Source organism: Neophocaena asiaeorientalis, unplaced genomic scaffold, assembly GCF_003031525.2.
Source record: "Neophocaena asiaeorientalis asiaeorientalis breed wild unplaced genomic scaffold, Neophocaena_asiaeorientalis_V1.1 scaffold233, whole genome shotgun sequence".
Taxonomy (NCBI): Eukaryota; Metazoa; Chordata; class Mammalia; order Artiodactyla; family Phocoenidae; genus Neophocaena; species Neophocaena asiaeorientalis.
Window position 1 is genome coordinate 251144 of NW_020171811.1, and position 15251 is coordinate 266394.

Below are 15251 nucleotides of genomic sequence, written 5' to 3' on the forward strand. Positions count from 1 at the left end.
AAGACATAGGCATAGAGAATGGACTTGAGGACATGGGGTGGGAGGGTGAAGCTGCGGCGAAGTGAGAGTAGCATTGACATATATACACTACCGGATATAAAATAGTTGGCTGGTGAGAAGCAGCATAGGGAGGTCAGCTTGGTGCTTTGCGATGACCTAGAGGGGTGGGATAGGGAGGGTGAATACATATATACCCATTCTTTTTTAAAAGATTCTTTTCTATTATGGTTTATCACAGGATATTGAATATAGTTCTCTGTTCTATACCATAGGACCTTGTCATGAAAATTTTTGATAAGTAAGTCAGCTAAAAAAATATTCACAACCCAAAAAAAAAAAAGGAGTGTCTGCTCTTCAAAAAATATTGTTAAGAAAATGAAAGGACAAGCCATAGACTTGGAGAAAATACTTGCATATCATATATCTTATAAAGGACTTCATAAAGAACTCTCAAAACTCAATAATAATGAAATAAATTACCCAATTAAAAATGGGAAAAAGACTTGAACTAACAATTAAGGAAAATATATGGATGGAAATTTTACTGTATGTATATTATACCTTAATTTTTTAAACAATAAAAACACCAGTTACATGTCATTATAAAACCTGATACATCTCATAATAAATTTAAATGATGTGCTGGTAGATATTTAACAACCAGCTCTTAGAGGTAGGTGGGTGTGGAAAAGTCCTGATTTGTAGCATTTGCCAATTTCTGTGATATAAATACTACCACTATGACCCCTTTCAATCTACCGGTGTGACTCACGGAGTGTGCTGCTGGGTAAAGATGCACCTGATCATCTCTCATGAGCTAGTATGAGCTGGCTCCAATGTACCACTGAAATCTAATGACAGATATTTAAGACTTGTACAGAAATATACAAAACATTATTGAAGGGAGTATATATTGATACATGTTCTCAGATTAGAAGGCTCTCTGTTATAAATGTCAATGCTCTCCTGGATTCTTAATTTGGTTATAATACCAATCAAATTCTCAGCAATATTTCTAGTTGATTAACAAGTTTATTTCTTTCTTGTACAAATCCTTTTTATGAAGATTTACTAGCTCATATGGAAAGGCTAAGAGCCAAGAACACAAAGACCACCTTAAAGAAGAACAAAGTTGAGGGATTTACACTAACAGACACCAATAGATATTTTAAATCTAAAATAATTAAGGCAGGGTGATATTGTCACAAGGATAGACAAGTAGATGAGAGAAGACTAGAGATTTCAGAAATAGACCCACATAGACACAAGCATCTGACTTACAACAATGTGCAATTGCAATAAATGAAGAAAGGATGATCTTCAATCAAGGATGCTAATTAACTTGGATATTCATAAAGGGAAAAAAAAATGAACCTTCATCCCTAGCTCTCACCATAAATAAAAATCAATTCCAAATAAAACTTAGATCCAAATGTGGAACAGGAAAAGCGGACAGTGGATACGAACAAGCAACTGACAAAAACCACAATATCAAATGGTTCCACACATAGGAAAAGATCTTCATTCTCATGCAAATAAAAAATGAAAAAATATATTGATACATTTTTTATATATCAGATTTACAAAGATCAAAGATAATTCCTTTCATTAGTTGGAATGTGAATCTGTATCCTCAGACGCTGCAGAATTTAAATGGATTCAGCACCTTCAGGCAGCATTTTGACAAATAATTATCAAAAATACAAATATACACACTCCTTGACCCAGCAATGCTATTTCAAAGAATTCATCCTGCAGACAGACTCATACACATGCAAAACAACAGAAGCAGTGTTAATGCCCATCATCAAGGGACTGATTAATAAACTATGGTTCATTCACCTATGAAATACAAAGTAGTTACAAAGAATAAGGAAGCTCATTTGAAATAACTGCCGATATATATTATGAAAATATAATACAAGGTATAAAATAGTATGTATTGTATAGTATAGTATCACTGGGGAAAAAAGTGTGTAGGAGAGTGTGTTTGGCATATTTGAGGAACAGCAAGGAGTATGGTATGGATGGAGCAGGTTGGGAAGATTATGAAGGGCCAGATCATGCAAAGCAAGATAGGCCCAATCTGAAAGGATTTTGGATATTGAGGGTGAGGGAAAGAGAAAAGGCATCAGTGGATGTTTGTATATGATTATCCTGTCCAACTCTACCTTTATATGGTAGGTGTGGATGAGACACATAACTTTGAACTTTCAGTTTAGATGTTCAAGGTCTTTGAAGAGCTACCAACAGGCTAAATGAAGAGGAAGGAGATTATATATTAAGTGTGATATAAGTATGCTGTAAAACAAAACAAATATCTGAGTTGTGACTTTAAAACAATGAGATAGTTTACAGGAAAAAGTCTCATGACAATGTAAGCCAATTACCATATTAAATATTCCTTTTTGGTAAGGAAACTTTTAAAAATACAGAAATATTTTATTATTAATAGAATGAAAAATGGAATCGAATTAATCTATGGAATATTCATAAATATATAATCATTAGTTTGTATTTCATCTAAAGTTAAGAAAGTTTTTTCCTATCCAAAACCTATTGCTACCATCAATCTCTACATATATTTATGGTAATCAATATTTACACATAAAACTATTTAGATAAGCTAAACACAGACATCTATCAACTGATAAATGGAACAACAAATGTGGTATACCCATACAACGAAATATTATTCAGCAATAAAAAATGCAGAACCGGGCTTCCCTGGTGGCGCGGTGGTTGAGAGTCCACCTGCCGATTCAGGGGACATGGGTTCGTGCCCTGGTCCGGGAAGATCCCACATGCTGCGGAGCGGCTAGGCCCGTGAGCCATGGCCGCTGAGCCTGCGCGTCTGGACCCTGTGCTCCACAATGGGAGAGGCCACAGCAGTGAGAGGCCCGCGTGCCGCAAAAAAAAAAAAAAGAAAAAAAAATGCAGAACCAATACATGTTAAAACATGGATGAACCTTGAAAACGCAATGTTAAATGAAAGAAGCCAGTCACAAAGGACCACATACTGTATGATTCCATTTATATGAAATGTCCAGAATAGGCAAATCTATAGAGACAGAAAGTGAATTAGTGGTTGCCTAGGACTGGGGAGTGGAAGGGGATTAGGGGGTGATGGCTAAGAGGTACAAATATTCTTTTGGGGGCTAATGAAATGTTCCAAAATTGTGGTGATGAGTGCACAGCCCTGAATACACTAAAAGCCATTGAATTATACACCTTAAGTGGGTGAATTGTATGGTATATGAATTATATCTCAATAAAGCTGTTAAAAAACTATTTAGAAAAACTTCAGTTTCTGTAAAAAACGTCAAAATTGAAAACACAGACTGAAAATATCTGGAGAGCAGAGATTGTCTTACTCATGTTTCCATTTCTTAAAAACTTGTAACAGAAGCTTACACAGTAGGCACTCAATAAATATTTATATGAATTTAACAGAAAATAACTGAAAAGTATTAGAATATACAGGATAATCAAGAACAAATATTTTGAGCTTGATTCATTATTCGTAACTATATTTTATCTAAGCAGTAAATATTATTCTTGCTCTAAAAGAATCCAAAAGTCCATTGGAATGCATGCCAAATCTCTTTAGCGCCAGATTTCTACCTTCTTAAATATGTTTTGCTTAAACTAAACTTAGTTTCAATTCCTGGAGCACTATGTAAATGTTTAAAAAGCAGGAAACAGGTCAGAAGCAAATCAGATGGGAATTAGCATTTTACTATGGATAATACAAATGTATAGCTTACAAGGAGAGAACTAAAAAATATATATCGTTTCGCCTTTTTAAATACTAAATCTTATATTCAGTAAAGGGATTTTAGGGACTTTTCCATTCTATGTGGTGTTTTAAATCACTGGAAGCTGGCCACTCGGTTCCCGAATTAAGATAATGTTGAAAGGAAATCTTCAAAAACTTATAGATGGGGAATAATCATTTTAATATACTGGAAATGCTGTGGGTGTATATTTCTAATTTTAATTGTAAACTCTGTAAAAATAAAATCTATACTTCATGTCTCCAGCAAAAATTAAACCTCACAAGGTGACTAACTCTGAGTATGTTGAAGCCTTTATAGAGAAAAAGACATAGCACCTAGGAAACCGTCTCTTGGCAACTGAAATATTATTTCTCCTTAAACTATTATGTCTCTTTCTAACAGAATTTGAAGAATGACAGAGAAAACATTGAATGAGCACCTTAGAATGACTTCCAAAAACACATCAAAAGGGAGTGTATACAGAAAGGGACAAATAGAGTTGAGGAAACAAAAACAAAAGATTAACTCATAAAATGAATTTTAAGAATGTTTCAACAAGAGTAGAAATAGAAGTTACAATGAGATGATTACACATAGCAGACCACAAAACACTACCATGCAGACTCTCAGATTGTTCTGCTGTTAACAACACCCTTGAGGAAGAGGGTTAAAAGGAATAATGCAGGTCCTGCAACTTCAGAGCCTTGGAAGAAACAAGTAAATCATTTGGCAGGCTCTTTATTTATACTGAATCCAAAAGCATTCCATAAATGGTTAAATGATGCCTCTAGAAGAACAATGTCATCATGATTAGGGCACTGTGTGTATATATATATAAAATATACATACACATATATTTCATATGTTCATGTATATACATGAAAAGACTTCAATAGAAAGATAAGTAACTGATAAAAAGAAGAAATACTAATGGTTAATAGACATGGGGAAAAGTTAGGTCTTCTCAGTAATTAAAGAAATAATGCTAATTAAAAGGAGATAAACTTTTTAGCTTTTATAACTTGCAAAGGTTAAAAAATATATACACTCAGAGTTGGAAACATTAAAAAACACTAAAAAAATATACATACCCTTTAATGAAACAATTCAATTTCTAGGAATTTATCCTAAGGAAACTATCAGGATTGTGCACATGTATTTATCTACATAAAGGTTCATTACAGCATTATTTATATAACAAAAAATTGGAAACAATCTAAATCCCTAACTCTAGGGTACTGTAAATAAATTATGTCACAGCTATACTATGCAAAATATGGAGCCATTTGAAAGCATGTTATACAAAAATACCTAATCATGAGAAAATATGTTCACATATTTTAAGAAAAAAAAAGCACATGGGAAGTGTAGTCCCCATTAAGGAAAACAAATCCTCATGCAGTCATAGTATTTGGTTTCTAAGGAACTGTCTCATCCTTTAATCATCTCTGAGTCAGCTATTTTGAAAATGGGTGGCTACTCTTTCTGCTGAATATTGTCTGTGTCATGCTCAGGTCTATCTCCACCATTCTCAGCTCTTCTTTTTTTTTTTTATTTAGCCACTGTCTCTCTTTTTTTTAATTATTATTTTATCTTTATTTATTTATTTTGGCTGCATTGGGTCTTTGTTGCTGTGTGCGGGCTTTCTCTGGTTGCTGGGGGTGGGGCTACTCTTCGTTTTCTTGTGCAGGCTTCTCATTTCAGTGGCTTCTCTTGTTGCGGAGCACAGGCCCTAGAGCGCGCAGGCTTCAGTAGTTGCTGCGCGTGGGCTCAGTAGTTGTGGCTCGAGGGCTCTAGAGTGCAGGCTCAGTAGCTGTGGTACATGGGCTTAGTTGCTCCGCGGCATGTGGCATCTTCCTGGACCAGGGGTCAAACCTGTGTCCCCTGCATTGGCAGGCGGATTTGTAACCACTGTGCCACCAGGGAAGTCCCTCTAAGCTCTTCTTTACATCGCAGAGACTGGAAGTGTGGAAACTACAGTACTACAATTCTTACAATCCCTTCTTAGCAGGGTTCTCGTTTAGATTTTGCCCATGAAAGGCATTCATGACACTTGGAGGCAAGAGTGAAGATGAAACCTTTACTGCCTTCTAACAGAGTGGACAGATATGTGACCAGATATGTGAACACCTATGAGGCTTGCAGCACATGCCAAAAGGAACAGAACTGCAACAATTCACAGACAGTAGCCAACATTTTGAAGGTACTTTCAAGAAGTATGTGCCTGGACCTTTGGAGTGGGAAGAGAGTGTAAGAATATGTGGTCTCATGTGAATGCTTACCAAGGGGCATTTACTGTAGAGGAAGCTCTCAAAAATCAGATGGACAAGGTGACTGACTCATTTTGTGAACGTCAGTCAGCCTCCTACTCCAGCCACTCCTGCTCAGTAGGCCCACAGACTAAATAAAACAGCAAATGACATATGAAGCATCTATATTAGTATCAGAAAAAATAGACTTTGGGGCAAAAAGCAATACTCAGGAGAAAGAGGTTCACTACATAAAAATAAAAGGCTCAGTTCATCAGGAAGATGTAACAAGTCCACATTTGTGTGCACCTAACAACTTAGCTCAACGTCCATAAACAAAGCTTAAGGGAATGTTAAGGGAAAATTGGCAAACCCACTGTCATGTTTTAAAACATCTCGCAGAATTTTAAAGTATCTATCAGATATCAGTATCTGGTAGATCAAGCAGTCCAGAAATCAGTTAGAGTTTGAAAGATATGAACAATACATTTAATAAGCTTGAGCTAACGAACATATATAGCACACTGCATCAAAACTTAGTAAACAAAAAGTGCTTTTCAAACCTACATGGAATATGTGTAAAAAATTAAACACGTAGTAGGACATAAAACAAGTTTCAACAAAGTTCACACCAGGTATTCTATAAACCTGAACTGCCTAATATTATAGCCACTAGCCACATGTGGCTGTTCAAATTAATTAAAATTAAATAAAATTAAGTGTTTGGTCCTCATTCTCACTGGCCATACTTCAAATGCCCAAAAGACACATGGCTAGAGACTAACATATTGAACAGTATAGATACAGAACATTTCTATCAGCATAGAAAATGGTGCTACTGTACAACATATTCTCTGACTAGAATAAAATTAAGTATGAAATCAATATCAACAAAAATATAATTTAGAAATCCATACTTTCTGTATATTCACAGGTAAAGAAAGAAATCATTGTGGACATTTAAAATACTTCAAACTGATTGAGATTGAATCTACTGCATATCAACACATATAGGATACAGCAAAATTGATATTTAGAGAAAACCTATAGCCCTAAATGCATATATTAGAAAAAGAAGGCAAGCTCAAAATAAATGAGCTCAGTGTCCAACTTTTTTTTAAGTTAAAAAGAGAATATAGAATGAAACCAAAGAAAGTACAAGAAGGAAATGATAGAGATAAACAGAAATTAGGTAAATATAAAAGAGAAAAAGGAGAGATCAACGATAAAAGATGTAATTAGGAAGATACAGATAAAATTCAGCAGAGAAAATAATAGAAAATTAAGAACAATCTCATGCCAAGTTGACAAAATGGACAAATTCCAAGAAAAATATAAATTATTAAATCTGACTCAAGTAGAAATAGAAAGCTTTAATTGTTCTATAACCAATACAGAAGTTGAATCAATAGTTCAAAATCTTACTAAAAGAAGACAGGAGGTCCAGATGGTTTAATAGACTAGTTTTCCCACATTGGATCATTCTAATCTCATATAAACACTTCTAGAGAATCAAAAAGAAAAGAAAAAAAATTTCCCCCCACTCATTTTATAAAGTTAATATAACCTTGATACCAAAGTCAGAAAAGGAAAGTATAAAAAAAGAAAATTAGTTGTAAACATGCTTGGAAATATCTTTAAAAGATTAGCAAATCCAGCAATGTATTTAAAAAGGTAATACAGTATGTCTAGCCTCGGTTTATTCCAGGAATGCAAGATCACTTCAACAAAGAAGATCTTATAATTAAACATATTAAAAAATTAAAGAATAAAAGCCATATGCTTATTTCAATAATTACAAAAAAGCAGTTATTATAATTCAATATGCAGTGATGATTTAAAAAAATATATTACTTAGGAATAAAGGAGAACATTCTTAACCTGATTAAGACAGGAAAAAGACATAAAAGACAAAGATTAAAAGGAATGAACAAAGCAATAACTACTGCAGATGATAGGTTTCTTTATGTAGAAAACCCTAAAAAATCAACAGGCAATTTAGCTGAATTAATAAGACAGTTTAATAAGGTTCCTAGATATAAGATAAATATGTAAAAGCTGACTGCATTTTATATACTATTAATAGCCATATATATAAATATATATATATATATACAGTTGATACTTGAACAACACAGGTTTGAATTGCACAGGTCCACTTACACGTGGATTTTTTCAATAAATACACAGTTGGCCCTCCATACTGGCAGGTTCTGCATCAGTGGATTCAACCAACTGTGAATCATACACTATGTTTACAGTTCGTGGTTGGCTGACTCTGCCTAAGCAGAACCCACAAATACGAAGGGCAGACTATAGGACTTGAGCATCTGTCAGTTTTGGCATCTGCAGAAGGTCCTGGAATGAATCCCCCACAGATACTGAGGGGTGGTTGTAATAGGGGAAAATATCATAACAACAGAAAATGTAAGGAACATAAGAGCAAAACTAACAAATGATAAGCAGGCCATTCAAGGAGAGTTTTTAAACTACTGCAAGACATCAAGAAACAAAAGCTAAATAAATGAAGGAATGTGCCATGTACATGGATAGGAATATTTAATATAGTAAAAATCTTGATTCTATCAAACTAATCTACAAATTGGATGCAATTTTAATTTAAAAAATCCCAGTTGGGCTTTCCAAAGAACTTGAAAGCCAAAAGCCAAGAATAAAGAACAAAAAAAGCTATAAGGCATATAGAAAATAAATAGCAAAATGACAGAAGTAAATCCCTCCTTATCAGTAAGTTACATTAATGTAAATGGGTTAAGCTCTCCAATCAAAAGACAGAGACTGGTATAATGAATAAAAAAAATATGATCCAGCTACATGCTGTCTACAAGAGATTCACTTTGGATCCAAAGACACAAATAGGTTGAAAGTGAAAGGATGGAAAAAGATATTCCAATTCTAATGGTAAATGCGGACAAAATATACTTTAACTCAAAAAGTCGAAACAAAGAGGGACATTATATATTAATAAAGGTTCAATGCATCAAGAAGATATAACAATTATAAACATTTATACATTTAATAACAGGCCATCAAAATATGTGAAGTGTTAAGTTGGAGACTTCAATACCCCACACTCATAATGGATAGAACAATCAAACAGAAGATAGGCAAGGAAACAGAGAATCTGAACAACACAGTAAATCAACTAGGTCTAACAGACTTATATAGAACATTCTACCAAACAACAGAATACACATTCTTCTCAAGTATATATACGACATTCTCTAGGATAGATCATATGCTAGACCACAAGATCATATGCTAACCACAAATTAAGTCTCAGTGGATTTTTAAAAGACAGATATCATATAAAAAATATCTTCTCTAACCCACAGTGGAATGAAGTTAGAGATGAGTAACAGAAGTAAAACTGGAAAATTCACAAATCTGTGGAAATTAAGCAGCACACTCATAAACATCCAATGAATCAAAGAAGAAATAAACAAGAGAAATTAGGAAATGAAATGCAAATAAAAACTACAATGAGATACCACCTCACACCTATCAGGATGGCTACTATTCAAGAAAACAGAAAAGAACAAGTGCTGGTGAGGATGTAGAGGAATTACAACCTTTGTGCACTATTAATGGGAAAGTAAAATGGTACAGCCACTGTGGAATACAGTATGACAGCTCCTCAAAAAATTAAAACTATAACTACTATATGATTCAGCAGTTCTACTTCTAGGTATATACCCAAAGAATTGAAAGCAGGTCTCAAAGAGATGTATTTGAACACCCATGTTCATAAGAGCGCTATTTACAGATGCCAAAATGTGGAAGCAACATAAGTGTTTATTGACGGATGGATAAGCAAAATGTGGTATATACAGTCAATGAAATGTTACTCAGTTTTAAAAAGGAAGAAAATTCTGACATATGCTACAACATGGATGAAACTTAAGGATTCTATGCTAAGTGAAATAAGCCAGTCATAAAAAGACAAATACTTGATTCCACTTATATGAGATACTTAGAGCAGTCAATATCACAGAGGCGGAAAGCAGAATGATGGCTGCCAGGGGCTGGCGGAGGAGGGAATAGGGAGCTAGTGTTTAATGGGTACAGATGCTTTGCAAGATGAAAAGAATTCTGGAGATGGACGGCAGTGGTGGTTGTACAACAACATGATGTACTTAGCACTACTGAGCTGCACACCTAAAAATGGTTAAGATGGTAAATTTTATGTGTATTTTACCACAATTCTAAAAAAATGAAAAAAAAGAGACATGCAAAATTTTAAAACCAAATATTATAGGAGAAAATTTTATAACTTTGAGGTAGAGGAAGATTTCTTAAAATACAAAGAGCACAAACCATAAAGGAAGATATTAAATTAACTATTTTTAAATATAAAATTTCTGTTTACTAAAATATACCATCAAGAGAGCAAAGTCACATCACAAAGTAGCAAAGAACAAATAACCTGACAAAAGATCAGCAAAGGGCAAATAGGCAGAGTAGGAAATAGTAATGGTTAATAAATGTATGAAAATATACTCACACCTCATTGGTAATCAGTAAAACACAGATTTAAACCATAGTGAGATATCATTTCACATCTATTATAATACCAAGTGTGGGTATTATAAGTAAACAAAATACTTTGTGGAAAAATGTATACGCTAGATTCCATTTATTTTAGGGTCTTAAAAATGTAAAACTAAATAATATATAATTTAGTGATATATGTTACATATATACACACATACATATATATAATATATATATATAAAATGATCAGGAAATGAGAAACACCAAATTTATGAAAGTATTTATAATGAGATGTTGCCATAAAGGAGGGGCACACAAGCAGTGTCAAAATATTGATAAAGTTCTATTTTTTCAGCTGGGGAGCGGGGATACAGGTGCTCATTATTATACTTTTTAAAATTGAACATGTTTTATTTTTTTGTATATATAGACATTTTTATAGAATAATTTTTATGTAAAAGAGCCTCCAACTTTAAAAACATGCAACTATTTTTTATGACTAAAGTTTCTCACAGTAAGTCTTTTCCCAATGATCACAGGTTACACTTACAGTCTAGTCACTGGTTTCTAAAGATAATAAAGGTTACAGAGTTTGAAATGGAGGAAAGATATAACCCAAGAGCCATCAAGACAAGGTAAACAGATATAAAGTATAAAATATATATATATATGAAAAATATATATGAAAAAATATGTAGGGAAGGCAAATTAAATTAGAATAATGTGGAGGGAAGAGTCTGTAGGGGAAGTACATGTATGACCCAATAGAAATTTTATTTTGTTTCAAGAGGAACAGATATATAGAAAATGAGGCAAGTACAAAGGGACAAAGGGTCTCATTCCAAGGAAAACAGAATACAGTCAACTGGAAAAGAAAGATCAGGGGATTATTATAATCAAGATTGTTTTTAACCTTTCCTCAAAAAAAAAAACAGAAACCTAAAAATTAATTTTCAGCAAATGCCTTTTCAACAAATAGACGTTTCCTACACTTACTGTGAAGCTAAGAGTTTTTTTTAAAGGGGCAGGAAAAGCTGACACTTTAGTGCAAATATTCTTCTTCTAAAGCAATATTGCACCAACAGTTTGTTACATTGCTGAAAACTCAAATTACCAGGTGGCATCCCAAGTTTTTAAGCAACTGTGATTAACAAAAACAAATAAAAACGGGTACACTTCTGTTTTGTTTCTGGGAGTACTTAAACTCTAAGCCCAACATTGAAAGACTGCTTTCTGGGCTACTGTTTCTGATATTCATCTGTCTCCTTTGTCTTCCATACTAGCATATTCTTTGCCTTCTTTTCTAGTCCAAAGCGATCAAGTTTATAGAGCATTGATTTCTCATACCAGCTTAAGCCTAGACAGGCTTGTTGTGGCACCTATTGGATTCTATTTTAATTCCTTGTCCTTCTCACATGGACCCGGTAAACAAACAACCCTAAATTTAAATCCTAGGTCTATAACATAAATTATCAAACCTCTGGGAAGTTATACTCTCTGTGTGTCAGATTCCTTATATATTAAAATAAGGATAATAATGCCTACCTTCTAAGAATTGACTTTTTTTTTTTTTTTTTGCGGTACGTGGGCCTCTCACTGCTGTGGCCTCTCCCGTTGCGGAGCACAGGCTCCAGACGCGCAGGCTCAGCGGCCATGGCTCACGGGCCTAGCCACTCCGCAGCATGTGGGATCTTCCTGGACCGGGGCACGAACCCGTGTCCCCTGCATCAGCAGGCGGACTCTCAACCACTGCGCCACCAGGGAAGCCCAAGAATTGACTTTTAAATGCTTAAATTTATTCAAACTTCTAGTTCAGTGTAGATCCAGGTACAGGTGGTGGGATTCTCAGCTTTGGAAGCACAGATTTGCTTCCCAGTTGTATGTATGGGTATGATCCTCAAACACCACCCAACTCTGGGTGTCAGCAGAGATGCTTTTCTGTTTTCTAGCTTCCATGGCCCCTGTAGGACCTAACAGCTCTCTGACCACTCAGATAAAAATAATACCTGTTATTGGTCCTATAGGGCCCTTATCTGAACTTTAGGTCCCCCTTACAAATTTTGCAAGTATCTCTCTTGCACTTTTCTTGGAAATCCTGTATTTTCCAATTCTGGATAGTTTAGCTTTCCCCTCTGCCCTTTGATTTCTAACTCATCTGAAAAATATGTATTTAGCTAGATGATAAGGTCAGTTTACTGTCTTCCTTTCTAAGCTATCACCTGAGTTTTTTTCTCATCAGAGAACTCTGCCTTCTATGAGGGCCTGTTTTCTCTATTAACCTCACACCATGCCCCATTAAACATAAAAACATTCCATAGCATTATGTTATAGAAAATAAATTAGAAGACAACTCTAGGTTCTAATCTCAGTCCTTTAACTTACTAAATACTATGTGACTTTCACCAAGTTATTTAACCTACCTGAGACTCAGTTTTTTCATCTGTAAACAGGGAATATGTCTTGACAACTTAGGAGGCTAAAGATCAAACGCAATAATGCAGATGAATGTGTCTTGAAAACTATAGTTCTAAACAATGCAGAAAGTATTATCCATTCAACAAAATACTGGTGATGGCAAAAGAATCAAGTCAAACTGCCAGAGTTGGAGTCCTAGCTCTATTATTTACCTTTTAATATGTAAAATGAGAATTATAATACCTACTTCATATGATATTAGCTTAGTGATGTTAGTTATTATTAAATGCCTATTACACGTTAGGCATTGTACTAGATGCTGGTAATAAAATGGAATCAAGACAGACATGGCTAACATCTTTGCCAAAAACTTCTACTATGTCCTACTCCATATGCTACATTTTCTAAGTCATTTATGTCATATACACTTTACAGCAAAGAAAAATCTGAGTAGTAAAGCATTTCCATAGAACATCAAGATAAGACCCCACAATTCCACTATTTCTTTTCTGTGAAATTTCCAGTGAACACATAGTAACTGTGGTATTTCTTTTCTTAATTCATCACTTGACTCAAAACTCTTTTCATGACTTCTGGGTAAACTGCCTAGAATACGTTTCTATCAAATGTAAATAAGACAGTGTTTCTGAAGGTAACATCCAAAGATGATCTGCTTCTCAATCACCTAAAATGCTAATAAAAGGCAGATTCCTAGACCTTATTTCAGATGTACTGAGGCAAAAGCTCTGGCTGGAAGATGTGGGAATCTGCATTTCTAATAAGTTCCCAGTGTGATTTTTATGCAAATCCCATTTGAGAACCACATTCTCAAGAAAGAAAAAACCTCCACTACATAAGAAATTTGTAACCAAAGGCAATACTGAAAAATAATGATCCAAAGCTTCGTGAAGGAGAAAAATTTTAATCATCAGAATAAATTTTCACATGCCTGTCTCTTAACAGGGTTGAGTCAACAGTGCACAGAGATTAAGACCAAAATTGACTTGAACATACACACCTTAACTGTGACTATTCAAGAAACTCCTACTCTGGAGGCCAAGGGAAAGGACGGAAAGGGGACACTGAAAAAGTTTACCCATATTTCAGAAGAAGCAAACAAAATGGTGTTATTGCAGTAGTCACGCCTACTAAAATTGGGATTTGGTGATATCAGAAAATGGAACCGATTTCTCTTGAACTCGAACAACTAAAGACAGACCTCCCTGCTCCAACTCCCCGCATCTACCATAAACGTTGGATAATCTCTCAAATGTAGACTTTGCCTACTTGGGAGTTAAGCTGGTCCTGTGACCAATCAGAGGCAAGGAAAAATATGATCTTTTGATAAAAGATAATCAATTTTCATAAAAGATAACCAAAATAACTAATTAAAATTTATACCTCTCAATCTGATGGACAGTTATAGAAGAGATCTCACTGAGACACGGAAGAGAGTCAATCAAGGAGCCCTGAACTCCTAGTGCCTGTAAACTTTCCAAATAACAATTCAAAGCTAATGAACAAACTACTTCTCTGCCCACTAAGCCACACTGGTCTGAGATCTGCTCTGGTGCAGATAATAAAATGCCCTAAGATGGCAGTGGGTTCACTGTGGCTGGAAGAAGTCGGGAGCCCAAAGAGGAAAAAGACGCCCAACCTGCCCACACTAACCGTCCGTCCGCCCGCACCGAGTCTGGAGCAGCAGAGCGGGCGGGGCTGCGATTTCTCCTGCATCACTGCGCCCTCTCTTCTCCGCCTGCGTGAGCACCGCCCTCCCACTCGCGGCGTGAACCCACTGGGCCTAGCCTCTCCTTCCCCCTCCCCTCGGCCTGATGCTGAATCATGAGCCCTGCATCTCCAAAAGGTAAAATCTGAGAACAATGCCACCCTTAGGGCTGGCCTGAATGGGGTACCAGGTCGGGGTGGGGCGGAAGGCTGGAAACCACAACTTTGCTCCCCTTCTTCCCAAATTCCCCACCCAACCCCCAGATGAAAATGAGTACCGCAGCCTTAGGGGATTCCCAAGCGGCACCCCTTCTCAGGCGTCGCTCGGGTTGGCAAAGGTCAGACCTGGGCCCGGCGCGCTCCGCCTCATTGTTCCAACGCTGCCTACCAGCCTGCCCGCCAGCCAGGAGTCCGAGCCCTGCAAGGCCGGGGAGCCCGCAGCTCGTGGGGAAGGGGTGGGCGATCTCCGCCCCTCTCCTGTAACCACCGCCCCCTGCCCACCACCCTCGCCCTTCCTGCCCACCTCCTTTCGCTAAAGCGGAACCGGCGAATCCCCCGGAGGCGACCGGGT

At 36.0% G+C, this 15251-nt stretch overlaps 1 protein-coding gene across 1 annotated transcript in view; it reads right to left on the reverse strand.

The window, feature by feature from the left end:
• The window catches only part of ATL1 (atlastin GTPase 1), an 85225-nt gene that overhangs the window by 59215 nt on the left and 10759 nt on the right, over positions 1-15251 (reverse strand). The gene's annotated exons all lie outside the window — the stretch shown is intronic.